The sequence below is a fragment of the Lepidochelys kempii genome, chromosome 5, assembly GCF_965140285.1.
Source record: "Lepidochelys kempii isolate rLepKem1 chromosome 5, rLepKem1.hap1, whole genome shotgun sequence".
NCBI lineage: Eukaryota > Metazoa > Chordata > Testudines > Cheloniidae > Lepidochelys > Lepidochelys kempii.
This window is the reverse complement of record NC_136384.1, coordinates 66,063,366-66,078,760: the sequence shown is the minus strand read 5'-3', so window position 1 is coordinate 66,078,760 and position 15,395 is coordinate 66,063,366. Positions and strand designations below refer to the sequence as shown.

At 40.0% G+C, this 15,395-nt stretch overlaps 1 long non-coding RNA gene across 1 annotated transcript in view; it reads right to left on the bottom strand.

Annotated features, from left to right (window-relative positions):
- The window catches only part of LOC140911487 (uncharacterized), a 39,195-nt gene extending 37,130 nt beyond the window's left edge, over positions 1–2,065 (bottom strand). Inside the window, exon 1 of the long non-coding RNA XR_012158989.1 lies at positions 1,868–2,065. This is a non-coding gene — a long non-coding RNA (uncharacterized LOC140911487). The remainder of the gene's footprint in view (positions 1–1,867) is intronic.
- Between the last annotated feature and the right edge of the window lie 13,330 nt (positions 2,066–15,395).

The following is a 15,395-nucleotide window of genomic DNA, read 5'->3' as shown; positions in this document are numbered from 1 at the left end:
CTGGTTTTGATTCCTCTTTCTCCTTCCCAATCTCATGCAGCGAGTATTCACTAATGAAATACTCCTTATGTATTACACAGAAATACATTAATAACATTAAGGTTTAAAGTCAAAGAGACAAAAGGGGGATACAAAGTTGAAGTTGAGTCACACAAATACACAAAAGATACACAGTTCACACTTTTCAGAGTTTGGGGTTTTGTTTGTTTGTTTTTTCTTATAACATGAACTAAGTTAATCATTAATTTGCATATTCTAGGTTTTGGCAGTTGAGGTTAAAACTTTCATGTTATTTACTGTTTTGTTTTTTTGAAAAAAAACAGCTATCATACTTTTTAAAAATGTATTTGTATTTAATGTGATAATTAAAACACAGAGCTAGATTCTGCTTTTAATTACACTTGTTCAATCTAAGTGCTTTCTTTCACTGTGGTTAGACAAGTGCAAGTGAATGAGGTATTTGACCTATACTGCACGATATACTGCATCAAATAATACTGCATACAAACAAAACCAAAAAGAACCACCATAAAATGAACCCCCTTGGCATTCGTACAATATTATTTAAAGGTCAGGAAAATTAGCATTAAATTTGAAAGTTTCCCCTTAACTCTGTGCCCTCATGCACATGGCAGAAATAATAATATGATAGACACTCAGATTTTTTAAACATAGCCTTACATGTAGCATGCATACTGCACAACCATGTAATACAGACACTTAGCCACATCCCACTCAATTTACCCACATGTGTAGTGACTTCAATGCAGCTACTTATATAAATAAATCAAGCAGCGTTTGGCACTGCATCCAGTTTAGAAGATGAGAAATAGAGTAGCACTATTATCAATGGTTCTCAACCTTTCCAGACAACTGTATCCCTTTCAGGAGTCGGATTTATCTTGTGTACCCCTAAGTTTCACCTAGTTTAAAAACTACTTGCTTACATAATCAGACATAAAAATACAAAACCATCACAGCACACTATTACTGAAAAATGGCTTACTTTCTCCTTTTGTCTGTATGAAATTTTAGTTTGTAATGACTTCACTAGTGCTTTTTATGTAGCCGGTTGTAAAACTAGGCAAATATCTAGATGAGTTGATGTACCCCCTGGAAGACCCTGTACACCCAGGGGTGCACGTTCCCCAGGTCGAGAACCACTGCACTATATCATTCACTGTTCTCCTCTCTCTTCTTCGTGCTAAAACAAACATTAAACCCACTGCTGTCTTTTATATTCCTTCCAACTATGCAAATGTTCATCTAGCCTTCTCATTTAAAAATGTGGTTCTGCTTCTTTTTTAGTCAAAGTAAGCACAGGGGCCCTGATTCAGGAAAGCATCCCAACTCAGGAAGTCACCTAGGCCCAGATTCAGGAAAGTATGTGCCTAACTCTCCAGGAAAGCACTTAAACAAATGCTTAAATTCCATTGTTTTAAACAAATAATCTGGGATACCTTGGTAAACTGAGCTCATTTGAACAACATGTGTTTCAATACACTGTAAAACGTTAAGTAACACCATAGTCCAGTGTAAGACCATACATCTAGGGATAAAGAATGTAGGTCACACTTACAAGGGTGTCTGGTGAGTAATGCTCCGATAGGGACCATGGGATCATGGTGCATAAACAGATGAACACAAGCTCCTGATGAATGCAATGGCTAAGAAAGCTAATAAAACCTTTGGATGTATATGTAGGGAAATATTGAGTAGAAGCAAGGAGGTGGTATTACCATACTATACAGCATTAGAGAGACCATTACTGGAATACTGTGTCCTTTTCTGGTCTCCAAATTTTAAAAATTATGGAGGGGAAATTGGAAAGGTTTCAGAAAAGAGCTAGGTGGAAAAATGGACTCACCAGTAGAGCACCCCTCGGGGCTGGATGCAGCCGCTCTTTCATCGTCTAGCACCCCGTGCTTATGCCGACAGTCACTCTGGTCCTGCAGCAATCTCTCTTCTTGTGACTCAGCCCTTGGACAAGGTGACCATTGTCTTTCCCCTTCTGGGGTGATGGAAAGTCTAACAAAAACAAATATCTGATCCCTCCATCTGCTGTGCCACCCTCCATTCTGCTCTCATGGTCTGGCACGCCCTTTTCTCAGGGCGTCCAGTAGTCCATATCCCCTTTCCAGGGGCTTCATGCCATCTTACTAGTGCTGGTAGGTGAACTCAGGCTCGTTCTCTACCTGGGTTCCAGTCCAAGATTCCTAAGACAGACAGTCAAGGTTCATCCTGCCAGACTTCCTGCTGCCACCTCCCTGGATTACTTCTTATCAAGCCTTTCCACAGACTTTGTCCTCACCCTGCCAGAGCCTTCCTGCCCCCTACAGGTCTCTTCACTTCCTACTACTAGGAGAACAACTGCAGAATTCCTCCGTCTTTCCTTGCAATCCCTTTCTGCTCCACCCAGCCCCTCCCCAGCTGGATTGCATCATTAATGAGGCCTTGCCCACACTCCAGGTGCAAGCAGTTCAGTTAATTGGCCTCTCAGGCCCACATTAAAACCTCTTCACCAAGTGTGGGGCAGGCACCCCACCACAGGATACAATCATGATTTAAGGTCTGGAAAACCCACCTGAGACTAAAGAAACTCAATCTATTTAGTTTATCCAGAAGAAGCTTAGGAGATGACTTGACTGCAGTCAATAAGTACCTACTATGGAGAAAAACATTTCTGATAGTAGAGGGCTCTTTAATCTAGCAAACAAAGGCACAGCAAACTCCAATGCCTGGAAACTGAAGCTAGACAAATTCAAATTAGAAATACTGTGAAAAAATTTTAACAGTGAATATAATTAACTATTGGAACAACTTACCTAGATTCTCTATCACTTGCAATCTTTAAATCAAGATCTGATCTCTTTCTAAAAGATATGCTCTAGCTTAACCAGAAGTCATGGGCTTGTTGCAGGAATTACTGGGTCAGGTTCTCTGGCTTATGTTATGCAGGAAGTCAGACAATCACCATAATGACCCCTTCTAGCTTTACAGTCTTTGAATCTATGAATTATGAAAGATTGTCGAAGGAGTTTTTAAATTCTTAGCTCTAGAACTACTGCATTTGATGCTTCCAGAACACTATGTCCTAAACAGTACAATCCTAAAGCCAGGATGTCCTTCGCCAATGTGCCTCAAAACTCAGGTCTGCTCTTAACTATTAGGGATGTAAATATCCGTTTTAAAAGTTAACGGTTTAAATGACAAAAATTATGTTGTTTAATCGGTTAACCGATTAAAGGGAGAAGAGCTGGGGTTGTTCTGGCCATCTGACCTGGGGTTCAGTCAGGGGTTGCTCTGTCCGTCCATCCTGGCGCTGGTCCAGCTGGCTGGCCGGCCGGCGTGGCTGGGAGTTAACGGTTAGGGTGGTTAACCGGTAAGACTAATGCTTACCGTTTAACTGTTTAGTATTTTACATCCCTATTAACCATAGTATCCTTATGCCCTGAATCATCTCAAAATGGCATTTTGGGAATGTATAAGTAGGGGCATTGCCAGCAGATCGGGGACGTGATCGTTCCCCTCTATTCGACACTGGTGAGGCCTCATCTGGAGTACTGTGTCCAGCTTTGGGCCCCACACTACAAGAAGGATGTGGAAAAATTGGAAAAAGTCCAGCGGAGGGCAACAAAAATGATTAGGGAACTGGAACACATGAGTTATGAGGAGACGCTGAGGGAACTGGGGATGTTTAGTCTGAGGAAGAGAAGAATGAGGGGGGATTTGATAGCTGCTTTCAACTACCTGAAAGGGGGTTCCAAAGAGGATGGATCTAGACTGTTCTCAGTGGTAGCAGATGACAGAACCAGGAGTAATGGTCTCAAGTTGCAGTGGGGAAGATTTAGGTTGGATATTAGGAAAAACTTTTTCACTAGGAGGGTGGTCAAACACTAGAATGCGTTACCTAGGAAGGTGGTGGAATCTCCTTCCTTAGAAGTTTTTAAGGTCAGGCTTGACAAAGCCCTGGCTGGGATGATTTAATTGGGGATCGGTCCTACTTTGAGCAGGGGGTTGGACTAGATGACCTCCTGAGGTCCCTTCCAACCCTGATATTCTATGAAATTCTGTGCCAACTCAACATTTGGATAGTTTGGAAACTAAGAAAACCAGAGAGCAAAACTCTACCATACATTTGAGAAACTTCTAAGCTTAAAATGCATATATCATTAGAACTATAAAAATGATATTTTTAATAGAAATTTTGTTTGTTCTTTATACATCAAAGAGGTCTACTGAACAAGCCAGCCATTCTGAATTTTTAAGTATCAGCCATTTCCAAATGATGTATATGAAAGATACGTGATGTGAACATAGGAGAAAACGGTATAATCTTATTATGTCTGCATAACTCAAAAAAGCTAAGTTTTTAAGGGACTCTTCTAAACTAAAATTTTAGATGATCTCAAAGCTAAAGCAGTTCAACAGTTCAATCTAGCTTTCAGATCAATACAAATTCAGAGTACAACAATTCTAGTTCATGAGTGAAACTCAACTTTAAAAAATGATGAATCAAGCTTTTCCAAACTTAACTTATTATTTGATCTCAACAAGATGAATACAAGCTAATGTTCATGTTAATATCTTCAGCCACCAAGTTATTCAGGTGCAAACTTTTTGTTTGGAACATACAGGGGAAAATATTTATCATATATACACAACTCAGAAATGGCCAAACATATTTTGCGCAAAGTTTCCAATATTAATCACCTCTGGGCTGAGATAAAGCTAGTTTAATGTCAGCATGAAAGGATGAGCAATCTAAGTGGGGAAGGGTGAACTCAACCTTCACTATTCAGTATTAGCCACACACAGTGTAATATAGGAAGAAATGTACCAGTAGCATCCACATTTCCATCCATAACAAATCTTGTAAAACAACCAAGAATATTACAAGTTAAATCATGCATACATGTTCAACAGGGTTCCTTACGTTGTTTAAAATGTGAAGACCAAGGCCCCATGTGAATAGGACGAATTATTAACAGGTTACTGATCTACAAAACAGCTTCATTTCCCACTCCCCCACTCAGTGTTCAAAGTGCTAAACGAAACCTGAGGTAACTCAAAACAATTCAGGTGCTAAACCTGGCTTTAGCAAAAGGTACAGAGCACCAAGATGTTGGGTTTTGTTGTTGTTGTTTTTGTATGGTTTTGACGTTTTTCAACATATAAACCGCGGAATAGATTTCAACTGACCCATCAGTAGAAAAAAAATATATTTTCTTTCTTTTAACCCTTCGTTGCATAATTATAGTGTTTGCCTGAGCTGGTACTGGATTCTTGCCGTAAAAAGAAATGGCCAGAGAATAGCTCCCATGAACCCAACTTACTCACAGCTATCTTAAGCCTAATTTTGCCTCCAGGGCTGCAAAATCCATGAAATATAAATGAGTTCTCCTGAGCTTCACAGCAGTGGAAGCTGCTCTCTGTTTTGCATTTCCTTCTCAAAAGGTAGCCACTTAAAATCAATTTCACTTTTATGAGGTTTCCCAAGCCTGCTCCCTTCCAAAGGGTGGAGTCCCATAATCCACTTTACTGTGCTGCCTTGTATAGCAGTGGAGCCATAGGGAATGACACGACATACAGAGCACGCAGATCATAGCCTCTGACATCCTTGGTGAGGAGCAGTGTATTCCTTAGCTGACTAACAAGTCATGAGCCAAGAAAAATTCTTAAATGGGCCAGGATTGCTTGAAGACCTCTTAAAATGACAACTTCAAAACAGACTTTAACCCGAAGAAGACAACTGGCCCCCATCAGAATCAAAGAGATCTCTCCAATCCAATGGCATTTTGGGAGTAGGAGCTAGAAGAATATAGGTACCATCTCACCTGAAAAAGCAATACAGGTGCTTGAAACGTATTTGTAGTGCCTGCTAGTCTTTAATAATTTGTCATAAGAGAATGCTACAAGGTTATCAATGTTTATGGAAATGCCTAAGGTTTCTAGCCAGTGATTCAGTTTTCCAAGCCATTGTCCATACAAAGACAAAATGAATTTCAGTTGCCATCTTTAATTCTGTAGCTACAAAGTTTGAAGCAACATGAACACCAGGGGACTATCTCCATGGCTGCCATTGTGCTGCCACACTGAAGTTAGCCAATGACAGTTGGTTAGGGCGTGTGTCCCCTCTGTCTGTTCCACAGACAGGGTCAAACCCGCTCTAGTCCAGTAGAGCAACCAGCATGAAACTCCACCAGCTGAAACTCACCAAGTTCTCTCCTTCCTGAGTAGGAAAAACAAACATGCAAGAGGAAAATATAGTCCACAGATTTTACCAAAAGAAATACAACATATATTTAGGTAGGAAAATGGTAATATAAATTCATTAAAAGACACTGCTAACCCATTAAAAATACATCATAATATATTATTTTATAATGTACATTCTTTACCCAACAGTGTAAACATGCACATTCACATTTAGACACAATCAAAATCCTGTGACGGTAGAGGATTACAACAGAACTGCTGTCAATACACAAGCACTGAACAATAATGCCATAATACAACATTACAACCCAAACATTTTTTTTTCACCTACACTGGTCTTCAGAGACTAATAGTGATGTATGTAAAGGAAATTCATAGAACTATGAAAAGGCAATATATAAAGCACAGTCTATGTTTTCATTTTTCCAAGTTTAGGATTACGTTTCCATTTCAGATAAAGGGCATTAATCTTTTTGACAATTTATAGTGTCCTGGTGATGTCATTTTATCAGGGTGATTAAGGACAGATTTAGTCTCCAATTTAGTCTTCCAATCTCAACCGGAGCTTTAATCAGAATGATTACTCACTGTGTTGAGATTGTCCCAGTGAATAGCGCATTACTGACCTTTCTTCCACAGAAAATTTAAACTTGTATCATTTGACTAGTCAGGATTATCTCCCTCCCCGCCCCACACACACACCCCCCCTCCAGATCAGGATTAAAGGTGAATTTTCAAGATCAGCCACACAGTCACTCTCTCGCACATACACATCCATGCACACCCACCCCTCCCACTTCAGAGTGCTGAAGGAGGTTTTTCTCTTATTTTTAACACTTGCCTGCAATGCACACAACCTCTCCCTTCATTCACTAAAGCTGATTCTAGTTCTTCAGGATTGTTAACCAGAAATAAAACTGCTGTATACTTCACGGGCAGTACTTTTACAAATCAGTATTAAGTGTTAACTGCTGTCAAAGGTTTTCTCTCTTTTCAAACAGTACACTGTTACGGGGGCAGGGGAGAGCCCAAAGTCCCCAGAAGAATGCCTTGTGACAGACAAGTCACAGGTAAATGCAGTGTAGTTGTAGTCGTGTAGGTCCCAGCACATTAGAGCGGTATGGCAAGCAAGGTAACATCTTTAATTAGATGGGTTTCAGAGTAGCAGCCGTGTTAGTCTGTATCTGCAAAAAGAAAAGGAGTACTTGTGGCACCTTAGAGACTAACCAATTTATTTGAGCATAAGCTTTCGTGAGCTACAGCTCACTTCATCGGACGAATGCAGTAGAAAATACAATGGGGAGATTTTATTTACACAGAGAACATGAAACAATGGGTGTTACCATACACACTGTAACGAGAGCGATCAGGTAAGGTGAGCTATTACCAGAAGGAGGGCGGGGTGGGGACCTTTTGTAGTGATAATCAAGGTGGGCCATTTCCAGTAGTTGACAAGAACCTGTGAGGAACAGTGGGGCGGGAGGGCATGGGGGGGGAATAAACAATGGGGAAACAGTTTTACTTTGTGTAATAACACACCCACTCCCAATCTTTATTCAAGGCTAAGTTAATTGTGTCCAGTTTGCAAATTAATTCCAATTCAGCAGTCTCTCATTGGAGTCCGTTTAGAAGTTTTTTTGTTGAAGAAATGCCACTTTTAGGTCTGTAATCGAGTGACCAAAGAGATTGAAGTGTTCTCCGACTGGTTTTTGAATGTTATAATTCTTGACGTCTGATTTGTGTCCATTTATTCTTTTACATAGAGACTGTCCAGTTTGACCAAGGTACATGGCAGAGGGGCATTGCTGGCACATGATGGCATATATCACATTGGTAGATGTGCAGGTGAACTAGCCTCTGATAGTGTGGCTGATGTGATTAGGCCGCTTCTGTAAGTGAGTCTTGTATCTCTCACCAACAGAAGTTGGCCCAATAAAAGATATTACATCACCCACCTTGTCTCTCTAAGTCACAGATAAACACATTTTTGAAACGTATAAAGCTGAGGTAAAGTTTTTCTACTGAAAATTGCTCACTAGAAAGAATCTCATTTGTTCCAGAAATTTTTTGCCTTTGGGCTCAAGCTCTGCTTGTTTAATCAGTGAAACCATTACAAAGTAGTGGAGGTGGAAACCTGCAGCTGTTGGAAGGACTGCTATCAAAATGGAGGATTACAGCTTCACTTTATAAAGTCTAGATCCTGCACTATTAAAGTTAACGGGCATTTTTCCATTGAATGGAAGCAGGACAAAGCCCTAACTGAGGAAATGTGCTTCCTACTTACATACTAACTTTAAAAAAAAAACAACAATCACCTTTTACTTTGGGGCAGAACTGTTCAAATTACTGATAACAGTAACAGCAATAATGATGGTTTTACATAGCATCTTCAAACCAAAGGATACAGAAGTGTTTTAGAAACATATATGTAAATTAGCATTTCATCCTTCACAGAAATGCACCCGTCACCTCTAAGGTGAAACCAGTAGCTGTTTCATAGCAACACAGTAAGTAAGGACAGAAAATTAAAAATATCATATAGAAACTATAGGGAGAATTGAAGAAGGCAGAATACAGTTCCCAGTTTCAGTGTTCCCAACTCTCACAATTTCAATTTGAGTCTCTACAACATTTGGTGAAGTCCCAGGTTCTGGAATCAAGAGACTACATAATAATCTCAGCTTTTCATTTAACAGATAAAAAGTTTCTAGCCTTCCTGAGAGCAGAGAAAAACTTGATACCATGAAGCCAAAGAATCCTAAAGGCTCCAAAACTAGGAGGCAAATAAAAATACTCCCCTTCCATTTATTATTATTATTATTTTTCAAATAACATGATTTTAAGTCAATTGCATGGTTTTGGAGGGCCTGCCTTAAGATTGTTGAACACATGGACTTGTCAATACTTCAGTTTCCCTACCCACACTGGAACTTTGCTAGGTAACTGAGGAGAACCCCTCTAATCTTGCATGAGGTCTTTAGCAACCAAAGTTTTATTTTGGATCAGCTAGCAGCAGTGTCCTCTACCTTCCACACCATCATTCTTAGGCATTGCTTCACGGCTGATTTAGAGGGAGAGAGCCACACATTGACTGAATCATCACCACCACAACTTCCTGCAACTCTTGGAACTTCCTTGGAAACCTCTGCATCAAGTGCTGGCTCGACTGGATTCAGCTGAGCTTGTGAGATAGTCTGAGAAGGTACAGATCTAGGTCAGATGGGGCTCTGTTTTTCTAATCATCCATTTGTGGATATGAATATTCCAACTCCAAAGTTACTATTTTAAGATGCTTTCCCTTAAAAGGTATCTTTAGACATTTGTTCTTAACCCTGTAATTTCACCATTAAGGCTCATAACTCTCTGTGCTCCCTTCCTTTCACATGCAGCTATTTAGCTTTTGAAGAAATTTTAAAGGGGGCTATTTTTAGCTAGGTTTATTGTTGTTGAAATGCCCCAGGTATTATCAGACCAATAGAAAAACTAATGTGAGAAGCTAGCATGCAATAACTGATCTAACTGATGAGAATTTCTAAATAATCTAGCCATCAAAAGACCCTTTTGAAATGTTTAATCATGGACTGGATTTTATTAACTGCTTGAGCACCTCTAAAAGATGACTGTCTCACAGAAATTAGAGATGGGAACTGTCTTTTCAGATCCTCTTGTCCTGCCTCAGTTTCCTACAGCACAGCACTGAGACCTTTTTTGTCCAGTTCTGCTTTTAAAATGACAAGCAATGTATTAGGCTGCCATCCTTTGTTTGAAAGACTATCCCCACTCAAATTTAATAGATTTCATGGTTACCATCCCAGCCCCCATTAGCCTAAGGTGTTTGGTTTTTTTTTTCTGGTTCTAAATAGAATAAAATGATTGAACAACATAAATTGAATTCTGTGAAAGATTTTGGTAAAAATTAAAAGGAGAACCTTAAATGCTATGGTGAGAAATGTTATAGAAAAATGCTAATATAGAAGGACAGTTTGAAAACTTCAATGGATTTAATTACTTATAACATGATGATTGTTCTGGACACCTTTCACAATTTTCCCTTGATTTAGACCCACATTTTCCTTCATCAAATTCTAAGCAAGTTGCTCTCAATCAGAAATATTAAATCATTGAACTAAGTTGTTAAAGAAAATAATCTTACATTGCTTACACTTTCCCGCTCTTTTCTCCCCAACCTCATATCCTTAACTTAGTCCTACTTCTGCTGGGCTCTGCCAGATCCAGCACTATGGTACTCTATCCCTCACTTTGTACTTTCATCCATTTGCAGACGGTAGCTCACACAGTGCAGCTTTTCAGCCACTGCAGTATCGCATCCTGAAATAGAATGCTAAAAGCATCCCAGTTCTTAACACTTTTGTTAGAGATTTTTTGTACGTGTGAGAAAAATAGATTAATTCACAGTACTACAGAAAATTCATGGCCTCCTCAGGTTTTCACAAGGCGCTCAAGCTTCTAACACCAGTTTCAGAATTGTGACATGTTTCAGCACTCAGGTTTCCATGACCTTCAGAGAAATAACTGATCACCTTGATTTAGAGTAGGCAAGAATCTTGCTAAAGAGAGACTGGGTTACAAAGCTAGTGTAAAGGGTTTGTCATCTCAACACATGCTATATTTCACATTTATGCTGGAATACACAGACACATTTGGGAATAATTTTTAAACCAAAGCTATCTAATCAAAATGTATAGGATAAAATTTGTATGGTTTCTCTCTTCTCATTGCTCAGATTGCTCCTTATATTTTTGGCATTATCAATGAACAAGGCTGTAACAATTGGGCCAGCTGCCCATGCACGCTGACCAGAGCTTCAAGCCACCTTATAAAGTTGAGGGGCTGGTATACGTTACTTCTTTTGCAAACAGTGCGTGCAAAAGTATTGAGCTGACTGACTTTTTATTAGTTTTTTCATACGATTTCAGATTTTTCTCCCCTTCTCTTCCAAGTTTACTGAGCGTTCAGCACAGCCATAACCTCAAGTTCCTCCCATCTACCCCTACCCTCAGCCCCCTCCAAATGGGCTTCTGCCCTCTCCACTCAACTGAAACTGCTTCCACTAAGGTCTCGATCAACCTCTTCCTGGCCTAAACTCAGGCCTCTACTTCAACCTTGACATCTCTCTGCTGCTTTTGACATTGTGATCATACCCTCCTCCTTAAACCCTTTTCTTCTGATCCTGCCCTGCACTTCCAGCTCATCTTCTTACCTCTCTAGCCTTTCACTTGACATTTCTCTTGGTGAATCCTCCTCCCTCTCTCACTGTCCCAGGAAGGTGAGAGAGGTCTCCCACTGTGCTTCCCCTTTGGCCCCTGTTAGGATATAGATATTCAGGCCTGTCTGTAAAGGCCTATAACTCTAAGAATTTAGGTGTATTCTTATCACTTGGCTAGTTAGAGGTATAAAAGAAAGAATCAAAATCACTGTCTGCCAGTGTAAGGTCCTTCTCTTACTGTGACAGTCTGAGGCCCTGTTCTTAGGCTAAGGCCTTTGGCTAAGCGACAGAGGCAGCCATAAGGTGGGAAGCGACCGGTCACAACCTCACATTCCAAAGTAGTCACATTGAAAGAAGGTGCTACTGGGCTGTTCGGAATACAATCCTGTCCTGATAGTGCCTATCACCTCCAGAGAAAGGGAAGTGCCTAGAAGATGTAAAAGGAAATTGAGGTTGATAGTTTTCTGTCTGGTAAGAACTCACTTAACAATAGACACAGCTGGGAAACTCTTATGTCTTTATAGATGTAGTTGTGAAATCCTCACTTCTGTATTGTTTTGTCATTATGGTTCCCACTTTGCAAAAAGAAAAGGAGTACTTGTGGCACCTTAGAGACTAACCAATTTATTTGAGCATGAGCTTTCGTGAGCTACAGCTCACTTCATCGGATCCGATGAAGTGAGCAGTAGCTCACGAAAGCTCATGCTCAGATAAATTGGTTAGTCTCTAAGGTACCACAAGTACTCCTTTTCTTTTTGCAAAGACAGACTAACACGGCTGTTACTCTGAGTTCCCACTTTGCTATTGTTTGTCTGTATAATCTCTGTCTGGTTCTGTGATTGTTCCTGTCTGCTGTATAATTAATTTTGCTGGGTGTAAACTAATTAAGGTGGTGGGATATGATTGGTTACATAAACATGTTACAATATGTTAGGATTGGTTAGTTAAATTTCAGTAGAATGATTGGTGAAGGTATAGCTAAGAATATTACTTCCTGTTTGCCCCTAATTTATATAGTAAGTTGGGATTCGAAAATAAGGAAAAAGGAACTTGTATTTAAGCTTGCTGGAAGTTCACCCCAATAAACATCGAATTGTTTGCACCTTCGGACTTCGGGTATTGTTGCTCTCTGTTCATGCGAGAAGGACCAGGGAAGTGGGAGAGTGATGGAATAAGCTCTCTAACATCCCCCTCCTCCGTTTGCTCCACGCAGTTTCCTTGTGTGATCTCATCCACTCATCTTTACACAGGTGACTCAAACATGATAACATTCATTCCCTTTCCTGTCATTTAATTTTCCCTGAATGGGAGTCTGTTGCTGATGGGCTTTTCCAAGTCTTGGAGGTGAACAAGAGGGTCCTCTCTCCCACTAGTGTAGTTTCTGTCAGCTCCTTCCACAAGTGTGCCTCAATGACATTATTTCCTAAGCCATACTGCCAAAACTAAGAGGAACATGAACGAAATCTACAACAAACAGATCAGATATTGAAACATCAGGCTGAACTTACCCTTCCACACCCAATAAAAATAAAAATAAAGATTTGTTATTTCCTCTCTAACCAGAAACATTGAGAATCAATAACCATCACCATGCAACCAGATGTTCGAAAGTTGTCAAATGCAATAAACCAAGACAGGTTGTGATGAAGCAGGGCATGTTCCCACTGAAAGACAAAATTACAGGCAAGGAAATGAATATGATCAATCACTCCCCTCATACTGCCTAGCTGAAGGCATTAGTGTGCAATGCCTGGGGAAGATTCTAAGGAATTGCTTAATGAGGACTTGAATTTCACTTTAAGCAACAGTTCCATGCCCAGTTAGGTTTTAAATAGAGCTTCTGGGTCTAAAGAGTTTCTAAGATGACGTAAGGGAGATTTTGAATAGTTTTCTATGAATCCATGATGTTCCATGGCTCTGTTTTGTATATCCCACCACCAGAAAATCCAGGTGCCTTAGTAATTATGAGTACAAACTGCACAGGATTCAGAAGGGAAAAATTAAAACAAATGAAACACTTCCAAAAATGACCTAAAGTAGCATTTCCATACATAAAAATGTCATGGCTTTACAGAAGACCTTACAGGACAAAAGGCTGCTGTTTCTAGCCCTGGAGAACCAGCAGACACCAAGAAAAAAAATCTAATTCTTGCTTGGGATTGGGTAATTGGATGGAGAGTAGGCATTCTATCTTTGGAGTAGGAGAGAATGGTGTAAGGTTTCTCTGGCAGGGTGAATGGGGCAGGGGAAACAGGATTTGTTTGAAGCTTCTTAGGGATCTTTTTGAAGGTTACTACTACTTCGTATAGCTTTGGTTTTGGTTGTCTTTGCCTTAGCTTTCTAGAGCGAGGTAGGTGCCTCTTTTGTTTTCTTTTTTTAATGGCTGCATTTCCTTCTCAGATTTACGTTTTCTATTTAATACTTTTAAGAAACCATTCAGTGTTTCGTCTAAGACCATCCTTCATCTCTCCAAGAATTTTTTTTTCCTTTTCTGCTTATGTTCTCTTTCACATTCCTCCCTTTCATCTGTTATTGTTTGTGGGTATATTTGGGGTATATTCTGCTTACTCCCAGAATTTATATGTGAAATTTAACTTAAATTTATACTTAACCCCGGCCAACCTGCAGATCTAGGATTCCTGGATTTGATTATATACCGCTACGTTTTCTGGTCTGTTGCTTCTGGTGTCATCAGCAAAACTTGGAAACCACGTTAGTGATACTGTCACAGTCGAGTGTTTGGAAAGTATTGGCTGTCATACTGACCCTCATAGTACTCCACAACTCACCTCCCTAACCTCTTGCCTGATGGATACCTTTTACTTTTAGCACTTTTGCCATGGACCCAAGCTTAAGTTCTATCTATTATTTCTCTTTGCATCAAAAGCACATTTTGAAACCCAATTAGACTTCACCAGTCCATAGCATTGTGCTCTCAGCATTCTCTCTTCAAAAGCAATTACCCAATTTTTGACATGACCTAACTTTTCTGAGACTGATCTGTTTTTATCAGCTCATATTTCTCTAGCTATTAGGGCTTCTTCTCCATTATCACTAGGATCTTCTCTACCACTTCTTCCTGGTCTAGGTCTTTCTGACCCTCCCTAGTCGTCATCTTTAAAATTGCAGTTGCTTTTCTTCACTCTACATCTGCAATGAACTATCAAAATGATATATTCAGAATTCAGGGTGTAATACAAGTACAGCATATCCTTAATCAACATGCAGTGATATTAACACCCACACCACTTGAAGAGTTCACATCATCCGTCTCCGATACCTACTTCATTCTCCTTCTTAAACAACTGTGTTCCAGTCTGGTACAGTTTTAAACTTCATTCTGCTTCTAACAGCTTAGGCACTACAACAGTACAAATAATGACTGGGGTCCCATTGTGCAAGGCAAATACAATGAAAAGATAGTTTTCTGCCAGGAAACTTCCAATTTAAGTACAAGATGAGACATAACAGGCAAATATAACAGACAGATATGGGGTGGAATAGGGACAAAGTACCACAAGGTAACAGTCGAACAATTACTAGTTTCGTAGGTATCACACCAGAGATGGGTTTTAAGGAGATATTTGAAGGAGGATAATGTAGTGTCTCTTTACTGGGTGCTCTCTTCCATGAATAAAGGGCAGCATGGCAGAAGGCGTAATGGCTCTTGTTGGAAAATGTGACAAATGAACAGCAAGGTCTGGTATTGCTGGTGAAGCAGAAGTGGGACACGAATGGCTTAAAGGCACATACAATAGGAAAGGCAGAAATAGGACACAAAGGGCCTAAAAAAAGATATGCTTCATGCGGTAGAAAAGGGGAAGCCAGTGGAGTGATGTAGAGGGGGTGTCATGTTCTTGAAGAGCTTGTGGAAGCTCCAGCTAATGCTGAAATCCGCGACTTCCTCTCAAAGTGCCCCAACATGTATGTTTTGTATATCATACTCACA